Source organism: Montipora capricornis, chromosome 13 (assembly GCF_036669925.1).
Source record: "Montipora capricornis isolate CH-2021 chromosome 13, ASM3666992v2, whole genome shotgun sequence".
In the NCBI taxonomy this organism is placed as follows: Eukaryota; Metazoa; Cnidaria; class Anthozoa; order Scleractinia; family Acroporidae; genus Montipora; species Montipora capricornis.
The window spans coordinates 45,721,206-45,736,205 of record NC_090895.1 but is presented as its reverse complement, the minus strand read 5'-3'; the positions used below and the strand labels follow the sequence as shown (position 1 = coordinate 45,736,205).

Sequence of the window (15,000 nt, the reverse complement as noted above, 5' to 3'; positions counted from 1 at the left end):
GATTGAAGCGGGTGGGAAATGAACTAAACGCCAGGATGGAGAAATTGAGCGAGAGGAATCTTGCAACTCCTCTAAGCCTTAAAATACTAAACACCAACTAATCATGAAATCCCTGGAGACACACCCTAAGAGCGTGCTCCAACCAAACACAAAAAACAAACTGCTAACAAACTGCATAAATTTCATACCAGCGGAAATTATAATTTTTCAGCGTTATAATTATAAAAATCTTATCTCATTGACAAGTGAGCAAATGCATGGGGCATATTAAACAGTGATTAAATTGCAACAAGTTTTCATGAAAAAGAAACGAACGAAGAAAGAGTGAATCTTTTCACAAAAGAAACTCGACAAACATATGTGAATTTTAAATTGCTCTAAAAGAGATTTGGATCAAACTACAGCCAGGAACTTTATAGTGCCTAGGGGGAAAAGTGTAATTATTTTTTGTTGATCTAGCTGGTGAGTGCAGGCTAAAATTGATCAGATATCTTTTGGCACAATCAATAACATCACATATTTTCAAAGATTTCACAAAAAAAACAAATTTTTCTTACGGTTATATATCTCACTTCTCGTACCTAAAGCAAGTAACTTAATTGAAATCAAACTTTAATAAACTGGTCTGCTCTAGTCTGACCTTGTAGCTCAGTCGGTAGAGCAGCGGTGATCTAACCCAAAGGTCGTGGGTTCAATTCCCACCCTGGTCAGGGTTTTTCTCTGTCCTTGTGTGGGTCCATTTCCATTGGTAGGGCTAACGCTCACTTGGTTCATGTGGGCTACAAAACTAGCACTTCATATTACACTCTAATCAGTTAAGTCTGTTTTAATAAACTGTATGTTATAGTAAAAAGTTGGATTAATATGCGCCTGAACTAGTGGTTACTATTTCAAAAATCATAAAAGTCTTATCATTTTCTTACTTGTTTGTATAATTTATTTTCACCCAAAAAATTACTCTCGCGTTTTCGAAGTGACATTTAGATATAAACTGATTCGAGACAGATTTTGATTGGTCGAATTATCGAGTCCTTTCAGATAATTTTTCTGGTGCACCTGATGAGGTCAGAGATCTTTACGGGTCCGCAAATGATCCCCAAACTGTACAGCAAATGATCCCGGAACGCAAATGATCCCCATTTTGGACCGCAAATGATCTCGAAAAAAATGTAAGGAATGGCATGTAGAGTAGAATGGTCTGTACAGAGAATTAATGTGAGTTAATGTTAATTATTATATGGCTTGTGTTTGTAGCCGATATAACGCGCGCCCTGATTGGCTAATTGTGACTGAATTGTCGGGCAATATTCTCCCGTAATGCCCACGGGCCGATTACGGGCTTATGCAAAAACAAAGCAAAAGGTACGTATACTTAAAAAGCCATATAATAAACTACTGACTAACCGAGATAGCTCGAGCCGTACTAGGGAATATTGGCCCGCGGTCGTTTTTGTACGGACCTCGCTGCGCTCGGTCCGTACTGCCACGACCTCGGGCCAATATTCCCCAGTACGGCCCTCGCGCTCGGTTGGTAAGAAGTTATTAATGTGAAGAGCGCTTATTTTTATTAAAAATCACTTTAAATTGCCCACACAGGTTTCTGTCTCATTATAATTTTCCAGAAAGACTGAATTTTGTTTCTTACTACTATACATTTGCCACATTTAATTATCGGATGCAATCATCAAAAACTAACTTTGACGCAATTCTAAACTGATTGTGACCAGGGACCCGTTTTTCAAACCCTGCGTGTGTTTGCCAGAGTTGTTCGAATATTCCGACTGTTTATTTTCGTTTCTTGGTTTTGCAGTTACTGGTCATGCGTGACTGACACCCAAATACATTTGCATGCTCAATACGAAATGTCCCTGAATCGAGGCCGCTGGCAGAGCCGATTTTTCTAGGAAGATCGAAAGAGACTCTGCTCGCATTGTTCGAGAAACGGGCCCCTGGTCACAATAAGTTTAGAACTGCGTCCAACTTAGTTTTTGATGATTGTGTCCGATAATTAAATGTGGCAAATTTATAACAGCGTGGTAAGAAACAAAAGTCAGCCTTTCTGGAAAACTACAGTGAGACAGAAAGAAAGCGCTCTTGACATTAAGTTGAAAATGCTTTAAGATATAAATAAGATTTAGACAGCCGTGTGGCTCTGGAGGTCGACAGGTACATATGAACGCGATGCCAGAAAGCCTAAATTCCAGAATCTTGGAAAACATCCACGACATTATCAGGTAGGTTATTCCATATCCTGACCGTGGTGTCGAGAAAAGTTCGGTCGAAAGAGGTAGCACTGGTCACAGGATGGAATAGAGCATGGTTTATTAGCATGGAAAAGGTGGTTTCGTGGTGTTGCGCTCATCACAAAAATGCCAGAAAGAGTAGAAATAATAAAAATGTGGCAAAAAATACGATTTGTAAATATATAAATTCTGAAAGCGCTTCATAACGTTAAGTTGATTATTAATCATTTTGCACTCACTTGGTATATGACCAGAAAATCCAGATTATTGTCTATTTCCACTAAAAGATCACTAATGCATCCTTAGCAGGGAATGAGAAGTTACAGTCAGATAAGTATTACCAAGCAATAGGCCTGGTTTTTGCTCCGATTAAAAAATCTATGAAATGGGGGTCGAAGGACTTTCCTGCTTGTGGAATGACACAATTACCCAGAATTCTATTTAAGCTTGAACGAGGCAACTTGTGAAGCAAGAGACTGGTCCTCGTCAAATCGTGAAGCGCGGCTGGACGAAAAAGTGAGGAGAAAATTTCTAGCGACAAAGTAATGCTTTTCTCGTTGTTATCCTCGTAGCAAAAAGCTGGCCTTTCGTGATTTCTGTCAGGAACGGTATAATGCGATGGAGATCGTAACTCATCGTCGGGACTTCAGACTGTGATAGCTGTCATGCCAATCTGTCGGCCGAGTACTATGAACACACTATAATGACGTTTGGAACAAAGTTTTACTATAAGCAAGAACTAAGAGTATAGTATCACTCGTAAAGGCGCTGTTGCACTATGCAATTTTTCGGGCTGCAACTGTCTCGCATATCTTGCAACGATCAAAAATGTTGCGAGACCAGTTGCAGAAACCGTTGCAGAAAGTAGAGAGTTCTACTTTCCGCAACGAGTGCAACGAATTTTCTTATCCTTGCGCCGTGAAACATCTGTCCTGCAACTCGTATGTGTCGCAACGGTTTTCAACACCAGCCAATGCCACATTTAAGGCGGATGAAGTTGCCAAACCCGCAGAAAAATGCTACTCTAAATTTATGAGATCATCGAAACGAGACAGGTTGCATGACAAGTTGCTCAGTGTAACACCCGTAAAACAATTAGTTTCGTACTGTGAGAACGTTTGTAGAAATGGCGTTGCGAGACAAGCTGCACGAAAAATTGTACAGTGTAACAGCGCCTTAAGGAAACTTGTCCTTTTACACAAAACTCTCTTGTGGCCCCACGTCTTGATAAAATCTTGCAGGGTATAGAAGAAGTGGGCCGCGCACAGAAAGCGCGTGGTTGAAGATAGCAGGCAAATAGCCTGCTATCTCTACAGGGTGCAGAGGTTATGTTTTGGTTGCTAAAATGTCTTGTTCGTTATGGTGATAACATCGCTGAACAAGTGCTAAAACAGATTTACAGAATTAGGAAAAAAATTGCAATTGTATTATGCGAACAAGGACATTGAACCATTCATGCTATCGTCAAAATTATTCAATTTCCTCCTCTTTATTGTTCCAAGCCTCGGTCACCAGGCTAAATTTTCTAAAAAAGATGATCGATCTGTGTCCTATGCGAGAAGACTAGACACGGTTCTTACGTTACGTTTATGACTGTAGAATCAACTGAAATTCCAATTTCCTTGTAAAAAAACAAAACAAAAAAACAACAACATATTTTTGGTTTGGTACTAGCCTGCGTAGCAGCCGTTTCCTTTCCTTTTCCAAACGCTCGCGAAGGGGACGAAAACTGCGAGACGAAAACTGCGAGAGATTGCGAAAAATAAGGAGTAGGGGGAGGGGGTGAGGCGACAGGCGCTCGCCCGCTTGTCTGATCTCCGCCTGGAAAAGGGAAGGAAACGGCTGCTACTCAGGCTAGTATGGTACGTATCGGAAAACCAGAACATTAACGCATGCGCTGACGAAATGTTTAATTTGAACAAGACATCGCGCCAGAGAGTCGTACCTGACGATTCCGCCCGGGACTTTGACCCGCGCATCGCTTTCGGACGCGGTTGGTCCTTCGCTGCTTTCAGATACTTACTTTCCAATCGGTAGGCAGTGCTTGAGAGGGAGAAATGTCGGCCCCTTAATCATATGAGATAGATCCCGTTCTTAAACACAGCTCAGTTCCGGCTAGTCAATTTAACGTATTTTTATGCCATTAATATTCTTCAAAAAAAGTCATTGTATCTTCCATATGGTACCCACTGGAGTCGCGGATTAAAAAGTGTACGCACGCGCCCTGCTAAAGGTAACATACATACATACATACGTTCACAAACTTTATTTTGAATTTCAGATTAGCTACAAGAGCTAATATCTTCGAGACACTACATTTAAGGCTAAAATACATTAAACATCCACATATAAGAAATTAACTTTTTCCAAGTTAGGCTAAATAGTTCTTATAAAAATTGTATTCACAGTGGTTTTAGGCTCTCTACTAGGTTCTTGAATTGGTTCTTATTTCCAAAAAATATATCTACGCTATGATGTGGTATGACTGATTTCCTCTAATCAGGACTCTGTGCCTTTATATTTCATAACCACGAAAAATAAGTTTTGAACAAGATCTGTGCAGTTTAAAATGCACTTTGTTCCAGTCGCCTGAGACTACAAGTCATGTTTTAAAAAACAGAACCTGTTTATTTTTTTAGGCTAACTTGACTTTTATGTAAGAGGGGTTTAAAATGAAATTTTAGTATTTATAATCTAACAGATTCTTAAATTCTAGGTTCTACTATGCGGATGTTTACTATATATGATCCCGTAGACCCGCCAGCGCACAGCGCTCGGGAACTTTACAGATAAAAATCTCTCTTTCCTTTCTTGAAGATGGGTACAATGTTAGTGTGTTTCCAGTCCCCCGGTAGAATGCAGATCAGAAAGGATGTTTTGAATAAAATGGTCAAGGTTGGCTGAGTTTAATTCACAAACACCGAAGCTATATCCTGTCTGTGGTTAAGAAGCCGCACAAAAAAAAAAAAAAAACAAAACAAAAAAAACAAAGACAAGAAGCCGCTTTCGAACCCCATTCGACCGTAAGTTCTTTACAAAATGGCCCGATCGAGGGATGAAATAGAACTCGGGAGAACTTACCGTAGGAAATGACAGTTACTCTCTGCTTACCAAAAGCTGTTTTATGTGCATGGCGTTTAACTATAGGCAGGAATTGAGTTTTGAGTGTCCCATAACTCCTCCACAAATTCAAGACCTGGTTGGTTCATACTCTTTTTCGGTCTTGGCTTTCACACTTTTTTGAAGTGTAGTCTTAAGCCACGTACCAAGTCTTTTCGTCTCCATTAGCGTGCGATAATGGCTAAAAAGGATAGTAGTACGATAAGAGCTTGAGATAAACTTTTCCTCATAATCGGAGGACAAAAAGATTTGTTTTGCAGCGGAACACTGCACTTTTGGAGTACCGGTAAGTGCAAAGTACAGTTCTTTGTTCCCTTACCATGTCCATGTTGTAATGTTGAAACTGAATTATTATAAGTGTACGAATACAGAAACCGATAAGATGACACCAAAGATTAAAAAGAAGTGTTGAGATGCGTAAGACAGAGCTTGAGGAGGGAAGGTATAAGTATCCTTTGGGGGAGGGTGAGGGGGGTTAAGCAAGGTTGAGTGCATAATTCAACCTGCGCTGCGGATCATGAATATAACCTACAGAAGGTTAAAACGGATTCAACCTGAAAGCGGATTTTACCTGCAAGATATACCGGTACAGGTAGTGTACCCCTTCAAGTAAAATGTCCATGCAACTATACTTAACCGGCGGGGATTAGTAACGATTGTTTACAAAGATGGCCGGCTCGGCAGCAAGGTTCCTTCTTCAGAAATACGTTTACTGCATTGTTTAAAGGGGCTAGGTCACGCTATTTTAGGTAATTTTGTTTAATTTTGTTAATTATGACATCTAAACGTCAAATTGGCAGAGCAAGAGTCTTTCATTTCCAAAATCACGGCCACATAACAACTGACAATGATTTTCCAGCTGTGTAAATGACATTTTGATATAGACTGATATAAATTTGAAACAAGGTGGGCCGACGTTTTTCAAATTTATCCAAATTCAATCCGTTTCAATCCTCTCCAGTTTTGTCCATCCATGTCCCTTCTTGGCTTCCCTGTGTTTTGTTAGAGTTCTTCTATAGTTTTGAACAGTCTTTTTGATATTTTAGTTAATTCTATGACCATTCGATCAGTGCTGAAATTGCCTAAAATTGCGTCACCTAGCCCCTTTAAGAAAGGCTATCAAATATATGCAAATCCTAATGTCTCTATTATCATTCATTTTTCTTCCTTAATTTTTATCGTTGCCTTTTTAATCAAGCTTGGAGGCATACTACCAAGGATCCCCTAACCCGCCCTATCTCATTTTTTGGACCTTGGGGCCTACGTTTCAGCTTCCCCATCTCACATGGTATTATTATTGAGGATTCCAAGAGATGGAAAAATCTTGCTCAAGGCCTTTGAACTTTTTAAACTTCAAAGGCCTTGAGCAAGATTTTTTTAAAAAGATCATTTGTTTTAAGTTAAATAAAATTATCTTTCTTTCTTCAATGAATCCGGCATTGTTTTATTGAGGCTAAGCAGCTACCTGGCAACATCACAAGATGCAAACTAAACTACTAAAATTTATAGCAATTTTAGAAACAAAGGTACACGGTATAAACTATCATGCATTCAGTCACTAAAAGGTCTTTTAAGTATTATAAAGAAAATTTTAAGCGACACTTTGGCAGCTTACCAGCTTAAAAAACTTTTGTAAGTTCCAAAGGTCTTCAACGATAAGGTTAAGTAAAGTTAAGAAGGCATAACCATGCATAGCAATAAATTGTGCAAATCATCGTGTTTGATATTTTTACAAGGCAGCAGTCCATAATCAGGAGAGTCCATCTTCACCACCGGGTCTCTTCGTCAACACACGTGTACACGATTCCATTTTTGGAAGGCTTAATATTGTTCATACAATGAAATTACTTAATTACTTTTTAAGATGACACGGTGCTGCACACGCAGTGCTTTCTCTTTCAGTTACTAAACTAAACTGTTGTCTTTGACTACTCCTCACCTTGTTCATCGATCAGAACATAACAACTGAATGCTCCAGATAATTAGATTTTTGTAAAGTACGATATTAGCCAGATTAGTACCCATCATGGTTGGCAATGCAAGCCAAAGCGAAGTCGCTCTCGTCCCCCGAGGGTTCACACTGCTGGAGCTCATCCCGGTTTCTGTAGCATGAAGCGACTGAGACGTTAACTACTCATCCCTGGACGGGACGCTAAACCAAAGTATGCTCGTTCCCTGCAGTATTTCACTGTTGACCATCTGTACACGTGCACCCGAGTGAGGAGAGACCGTGCAGAGCAAAGTTTCCTGTCTTGGAAAACAGCAAAGCGACAACGCTGAGCCTTCAACCAGTCTGGCACACTGACTGAGCTTCCAGGCACAACTGCTCGCACAGGAGATCAAACACTTTTACTTCTTTAAAAAAATTCCCTTGGTTAGAAAACTGAAACTATTTACGTTTAATTATTTTAACACGTATATGAACTCAATAAAAGACTCTTGAACCTTGTTCATTACTTGTCTCAAGGCTATGCTCACAGTTATATATTGTTGGTTTATGTTGTCAACTAGGTTTTTATCAGTATCAGTTTCAAACGGCAGGTTGGTGATCGGTTAATGTTAATCCTTAAATTTACTTTGGTTGTTGTTTTTTGGAAGAATGCGATCCGTGTCATTCACAATGCCCTTTTTTCCCGCGATCTGCCTCTCGTGACAACTTTATATTGTCGTCAGTTGCATGTTCATTTTATCTAAAAAATACTACATGGTAAGGAACTCACGATACAAGATTTAGAGTATCCAAGACTTTGGCCCTCATCAGTTATGGTCAAGGAAGACAGAATCAACGACAGACATTATTTCTAAGAACCAACCGGCTTAATCTAGAGTTTTAACGAGAAACAATCTCAAAGACAGAATCTCGGGAGAAGGGGCAGGGGTGGAGAATAAAAACAAGGAATGTACCGTGAGCAATTTCAAACCTTGAGACTTACGTTGAGGTAATCATTTATGTTCTATTCCTGATAAAGATTTCACGATCAAATAAGATAATCATATGTTGCCAGGTTACATTATTGAAGGACTTAAGGTTCTATATTTCTACTAAAGAATGCCGTTGTCCGCGATAATCTTGAGTCAGTCCAGTTCATACTTCAAACAAGCCAGTCAGAAATGAGTGTCGAATGTCGCTCTCGGGTTTGCATGATCATCCAGCTTCTTTCTTGTGTCAAATGCCACTTTGTCAGCATCTTCTTCTTCAAGGCCACCGTTGTCGCTTTCTTCAAAGCCAAATTTGACTGATCGAGGTTCAGCTGACTCTTTTGGCGGCTCATGAACAGTAGCAACTTCAAAGCTTACTGCTCCACTCTCCTTTCTTGCGCCAAATGCCACTTTGTCAGCATCTCCTTCTTCAAGGCCACCGTTGTCGCTTTCTTCAAAGCCAAAGTTGACTGATCGACGTTCAACTGACTCTTTTGGCTGCTCATGAATAGTAGCAACTTCAAAGCTTACTTCTCCACTCTCCTTTCTTGCATCAAATGCCACTTTGTCAGCATCTTCTTCTTCAAGGCCACCGTTGTCGCTTTCTTCAAAGCCAAAGTTGACTGATCGACGTTCAACTGACTCTTTTGGCTGCTCATGAATAGTAGCAACTTCAAAGCTTACTTCTCCACTCTCCTTTCTTGCATCAAATGCCACTTTGTCAGCATCTTCTTCTTCAAGGCCACCGTTGTCGCTTTCTTCAAAGCCAAAGTTGACTGATCGACGTTCAACTGACTCTTTTGGCTGCTCACGAATAGTAGCAACTTCAAAGCTTACTTCACTCTCCTTTCTTGCATCGAATGCCACTTTGTCAGCATCTTCTTCTTCAAGGCCACCGTGGTCGCTTTCTTCAAAGCCAAAGTTGACTGATCGACGTTCAACTGACTCGTTTGGCGGCTCATGAATAGTAGCGACTTCAAAGCTTACTGCTCCACTCTCCTTTCTTGCGTCAAATGCCACTTTGTCAGCATCTTCTTTGTCAAGGCCACCATTGTTGCTTTGTTCATAGCCAAAGTTGACTGATCGAGGTTCAACTGACGCTTTTGTAGCAAGTTCAAAGCTTACTGATCTACTTTTCTTTCTTGTTTTAAATGCCACTTTGTCAGCATCTTCTTCTTCAAGGCCACCGTTGTCGCTTTCTTCAAAGCCAAAGTTGACTGATCGAGGTTTAACTGACTCTTTTGGCTGCTCATGAATAGTAGCAATTGCAAAGCGAACTGATCTACTTTTCTTTCTTGCTTTAAATGCCACTTTGTCAGCATCTTCTTCTTCAAGGCCACCGTTGTCGCTTTCTTCAAAGCCAAAGTTGACTGATCGAGGTTTAACTGACTCTTTCGGCTCCTCATGAATAGTAACAAGTTCAAAACTTACTGCTCCACTCTCGTTTAACGTACTAGATACTGATGGCATGTTAAAATTACCAGTTTGGACTTGTTCATTCAGCAAATTTTTCCCTGTCATTCCTCGTATTTCGTTGTGGAGGTCATTAAGAGGCAAAAGCAACGCCAGGCAACACGAAAGAGACCATTGTGGATTTTTACGCCACTCTTTAATAAAGCGGAGAAAATACCTGCCGTACTGGACTAAAAAAAGAAGAAGAAGAAGAAGAAAAAAAAAGGAGTGAATACGTTTGTATGGTATCGCAAGTGAACGAGAAGCACAACAACGGAGCTTGGTACTTTGCAAAATGCATATTTCGCCCGACTGTTTTTTTTTCCCCCAGTGGTTGTAAATGCCCGGATGTTTGTTCGTGTCACTGTATTCCAATCATATTGTAAGATGCTGAAGTGCTTTCGATCGAAATTGAGTAATAATTTCTAGAAGGACTTACTTTGTTTTAGTAAAGTAACACAACTCGTAAGATGGTTTAAAAAAGAACGCTAAGCATATTTGAGCTTTGCCACCTAGCCTCTTTGTTTGAGTTGGCTAAATTTAAGGAAGGTGTCTGCTAATTCAAAGGTATTTTTGCGCGGTTTGCTGAATATGCGGGAAAAGAAGATCTTGACAAGTGTTATTGAAATCCAAAGAGATAATTGGGTGTAACACGTATTTTTCGCAGATAATTAATCAAGAATATTTGTAAATCGCTTTAAAATACAAAGCAATGTATGAAGTTTTTGTTTCTAAATTGAAGCTTAATTGACTCTGAAAAATGCGTGTTTACCCAAAATTTTCTCTTCGGAAACAAAGAGCATTTGCTAAGTTCTTCTTTCTCCGCATGGTTTTGAACCGCGCAAAAATATCCCTGTATTAAAAGACACCACCCATACGAGTATCTCGAGATGCGCAGAACGTATGCGCGATAGCAATAGTAGGCACCGTCCTTAAGTTGAAAATTTCACTTTGACATTGCAACTCAATCAATCTTTGTTATACCACAAGATGGAAAGTAATGAGCAAACAGATTTTCCTGATGCCAAAGAAGAGTGAATTAGATAAGAGTGTTGTTATAACATGAATGGGCTCCCCAGCACAGTCACAAATAAGTCTATTTTTAGAATACCCTTTCTCAGGAAAATCAGTTGTCATGTCCCTGAAAAAAAACATGGAAGAATCAGTCACGCGTGGCATGACTTCTTCTGATTGGTTAAAATTGGTGGCCCTTTGTTTGTTTCGCGCGCAAAGTGACTGTGCTGGGGCAAGACCACAAAGTGATAGATCAACATTATTTTCTAATCCACTCTTGTGCCAGAAACTCGGACCTCCATGGTTGCCTTTGTCTTTTCTGCAATGAACAACCATCCTCTCAACTAGGTCACTATATTGTAACAATGAACATTTTCTTTATTCGTCATATTTAAGCATGGTGTGCTCATCATTGGGCAAAGTAAATAGTGCCACTCCCCACCCTCTGGGAGATCAAAGTATGGAAACGACTACGTATCTCCGGATCGAGCTATAGCTAAAGAGGATTATGGGGGCACTTTGAATATATGTCTGTAAGTTTGCTCTATGAAGAAAATCAAAAAAAAGGAATTGGGACCGCAAAGTACAAACCGATTCTTTGTCTCAATCGTAGCGTGGTATCTTCCAAATAAAGTGTACTGCTGTATGTTAGGGTAAGGGCTAAGGTTAGGGTTCGTCCCAACTCTTTTTGATTTAAGCTTAAATACGAACAAAATGCTTACCCACAAGAATTGCAATAACCAGAAAATTTGCTCCAAATACCAATGCGTTGAACATGATATGGTCCATGTATAAGTCCAGCGAGGATTGTGCGCTCTCTACTGGTATTCTACTGACAACACCTATTACGAGGTTGACGAATGTGACGGCAAGGGAAGAAACCATCAGGCTGTTCTCAAATGGTTCCGCTATTGGCCGCTTGAACGCAAAGAGCATACCATAGAGACCTGATATAATCAATGCTAACCCAACGTAGGCTCTGCTCTCACCTCCCATCAGGATAATGCCTGAAGTTAATGTCACCTTTCGAGCCATTTCAACAAGTTCCCAATACCATGTGCGAGTGTTGTAATTTGCGAATAAAAAGCGTAATCCTGTGACAATTTCTGGAATTGGATGCTGGGAATGTGTGGATTCATCGTCGGCTCTGTCGCCATGTTTCTTCAATGACCTTTGGTGCCTCCACAGAACTACCAAAACAGCCAGAGGTAGAAACATGATGTACAAAATACTGCAATATGCAACAATCACAGATCGTCGGTATTCTTGGCTGGAACACTTGACATTAAAGTCAACAACTTTTAGAAACGTATCGCACTTTTCACGTTTTTCATAAATGCACAGTGTTTGACAGGCAAGGGGAAGAACATTTGCTGTCTTGGAGCAGGTGTTTAGATAGGTTAGGTAAAGGAAAAAAAAGACTGTTCTGTAGACCAACTGCTTTGTTTCGGAAATTTTCTTCACTTTTTCCGCTTGACTCAGGAAAGTCTTTCTGCTTAATAAGACCTTCCAAATGCCATAAATAATGAATGCTAAAATGACGACTGCAGCATTGATACCGAGAACAGTGAACAATTTTCCAAAAGCATTGACTTTTAGATCTGGAAAGAGACAGTGGATAGGAGCAATCTGGAAAATATTTAGCTGTAACATCTCAGAATATTTCCCAATAAGCTCGAGAGAGTCTGGCCATTTGATGTATGCAAATGCATCGATAACTCCAAATGTTACCTGGTAGAAACCGATTACAATTTTTAGTCTTCCAAGAATTATATCAACTACGGAGCGATCTTGTTTCTTCTTGGCTTGTTTCCTGCTTCTCCAAACCACAACCACAGCGATTATAATAGTTACTGCTGCCATGACGGAAAGCTGTGCTGTCATCCATGCTGTTGAGGGGCACTCTTTGCATGTCTTCAACTGTTTGTAATATCCATAACTACACACTTCACACAATGGTCCTTCATATCCAGCAAAACATGTGGAGTTCATACCTCCCAGACATGATTTCGGTCTTGGACAGCTATATTCTTGAGGAAGAGGGTATCGGTACTCTATGATGGATTGGTCTCCAACAGAAGAATTCCGCTGTAAGAAGTCGCTGAAGGATTTGTAAAGTTCTTTGTATGTATCGTTCTCCCATTTCCACCAGTAACCCGCTTTAAGACTAACCGTACCATTTTCGCATTTTAATCCGGGTCGTTGTTCACATGACTCGCAGGCGTTAAACATGTGCCTTCGAAAATATCCATTCACACAGTAACATGCCCGAAATCCAGCAAACGACTTTGTATCCGACCCTGAGAAAATGAGAAAGCGCAATTAACTTATGTATTCATTTATTAGTAAAAAAAAAATGACGAAAGATAGTTTAATTTTGTTATCGTATCTTTTCCCTATTGTCTATAAACGTTTCTTATAATTCACTCATATTAACAAATCTATATTTTGCACCAGGCCTCTAATGCTGTTGACATCTTTTACCGAAAAACTGAACTCAAAGATCTAACAAACTGTTTTGGAACATTGCATGATACTACCACTGAATCCTCTGGAATATACCAATGTATGAAAGACTTGTGGGAACACCCATGGTATTGACATTCTAAAAGGAAATTGCCTTAATTTCTACTTTACAAATTAAGTGAAACAATGCGCAATCTCAATATCGTTTGACTACAGTTTTTGACTGCATTTAAAGAGTTAGCCCGACACTTTCATCGTTTGTAGCTTATGACAGCTTTAAGTATCATATAAATGAGGGTAAAAAAAGGTTTCCTTTTAAAATAGGGGAAAAGAACCTGCAAGTCGATTTTGGCAAGAGAGGGAGAAAAACCGGACCTCACAGAGTAAAACAGTCGAGTCAGGTTGGGACCGACTGGAACTCAGTCCACATACGATTTCAGTGGTGGGAAGCGCTGTCTATGACCACCATGCCATCCTGACTCCTAGAGTTCCATTTGGTCTCTAGTAGAACTTTATAATTTCTCTGGCACTATGAATCACTAAAGTGGTCGAGATATGAGAGTGTTTAAATGACAAGTTAGAAAAGTTAGAAAAAGCGTTAAGGAAAAGGTACAAAAAAGGTATGTAACTCTTGATTTTTCATCAAATTTCTTTTGCTGAGACGATGAACGCTCCATGAAGTTAATCAAGAAATCTAGTTTTGACTTGGCCTTTTGGCCTTAGCGTTGATTTGTTTCCTTATTGTTTTCTATTGGAAATCATAAAACGTAAAGAGTTGCTGACGACCAGCCTCATTCCGACACTTCCTCGTCTGGGCTTGGTTCTTCAAAAGCCGGTTAAAAGCTAATCCCAGATTAAAAATTAACCAAGGAGTTTAAATCTCCACTCCCAAATTCTGTTCAATGCAACAAAAAAAAAAAAAAAACAAAAAAAAAAATTCACCAAAAAGTTGAAAACATAAAAGAAAAATTTACGCTCATCCTGCATTAAGTTAATCGGCTTGCAAACAAGCGGGCCCTGAGTGTTTTGTATAATTGTGTGGGGCATGCATTTTGTTTTTAATTATCTGGCGGAAAATCTTTTTTCAATGCCGGCAAACCTTTTTTCTATTTAAATATCTGGCAAGAACTGTTAAGTAGCTGCCACTTAATTAGATTACGCCAATCATGTCAGAGAGGCTTTTTGGCAGAATTAAAACATTGACCATGATGTGTTCTTTTGAAAACGAAAGCGAAAATATCGCATCTAATTGGCCTCTTGATCATGTTTAGAGAAATGATCTCCGGTAACCGTTTCGAGAAGCATACAAGCAAACCACTGCTTCTTTTGTTAGAGCATCTGAATGGGTTTCCGATTAGCGACCAACGGCGATAAATAAAACTGACGGCCGACAATTACCGATTACTAAACGGGAAAACCGACAACTGACATGGTCTGGCATTGTGAGGATGTCTGTATTTGGAAATAATGCGTAATCATTTTTTTTAAACATGTCAATAGTATTATTATTTTTTGTATGATTTTCTTCTAGTTTATGAAATGTTATCCTTTGGTGGGCTCTATTTAGCGAGAGATAACCTGGGGCGCTTACCATTTTTATGGATTCGACCGGAATTTCTGTACCATTTAATGGTACCACTAGAACCAGGATCCGATGTGAGAATTCAACTCAAGTCAACTCAAGTCAACTTTATTACAACTTTAAAATACAAGTTGGGGTAGTTTGCCCCGCAAATAGCTGAGAAGCTAGTTGAGGCGGGGCAAAACAATACACGAGCAACTCAAA

At 39.7% G+C, this 15,000-nt stretch overlaps 1 protein-coding gene across 1 annotated transcript in view; it reads right to left on the bottom strand.

Annotated features, from left to right (window-relative positions):
- Positions 1-15,000, bottom strand: part of LOC138030896 (dedicator of cytokinesis protein 9-like) — a 658,601-nt gene that overhangs the window by 585,469 nt on the left and 58,132 nt on the right. The gene's annotated exons all lie outside the window — the stretch shown is intronic.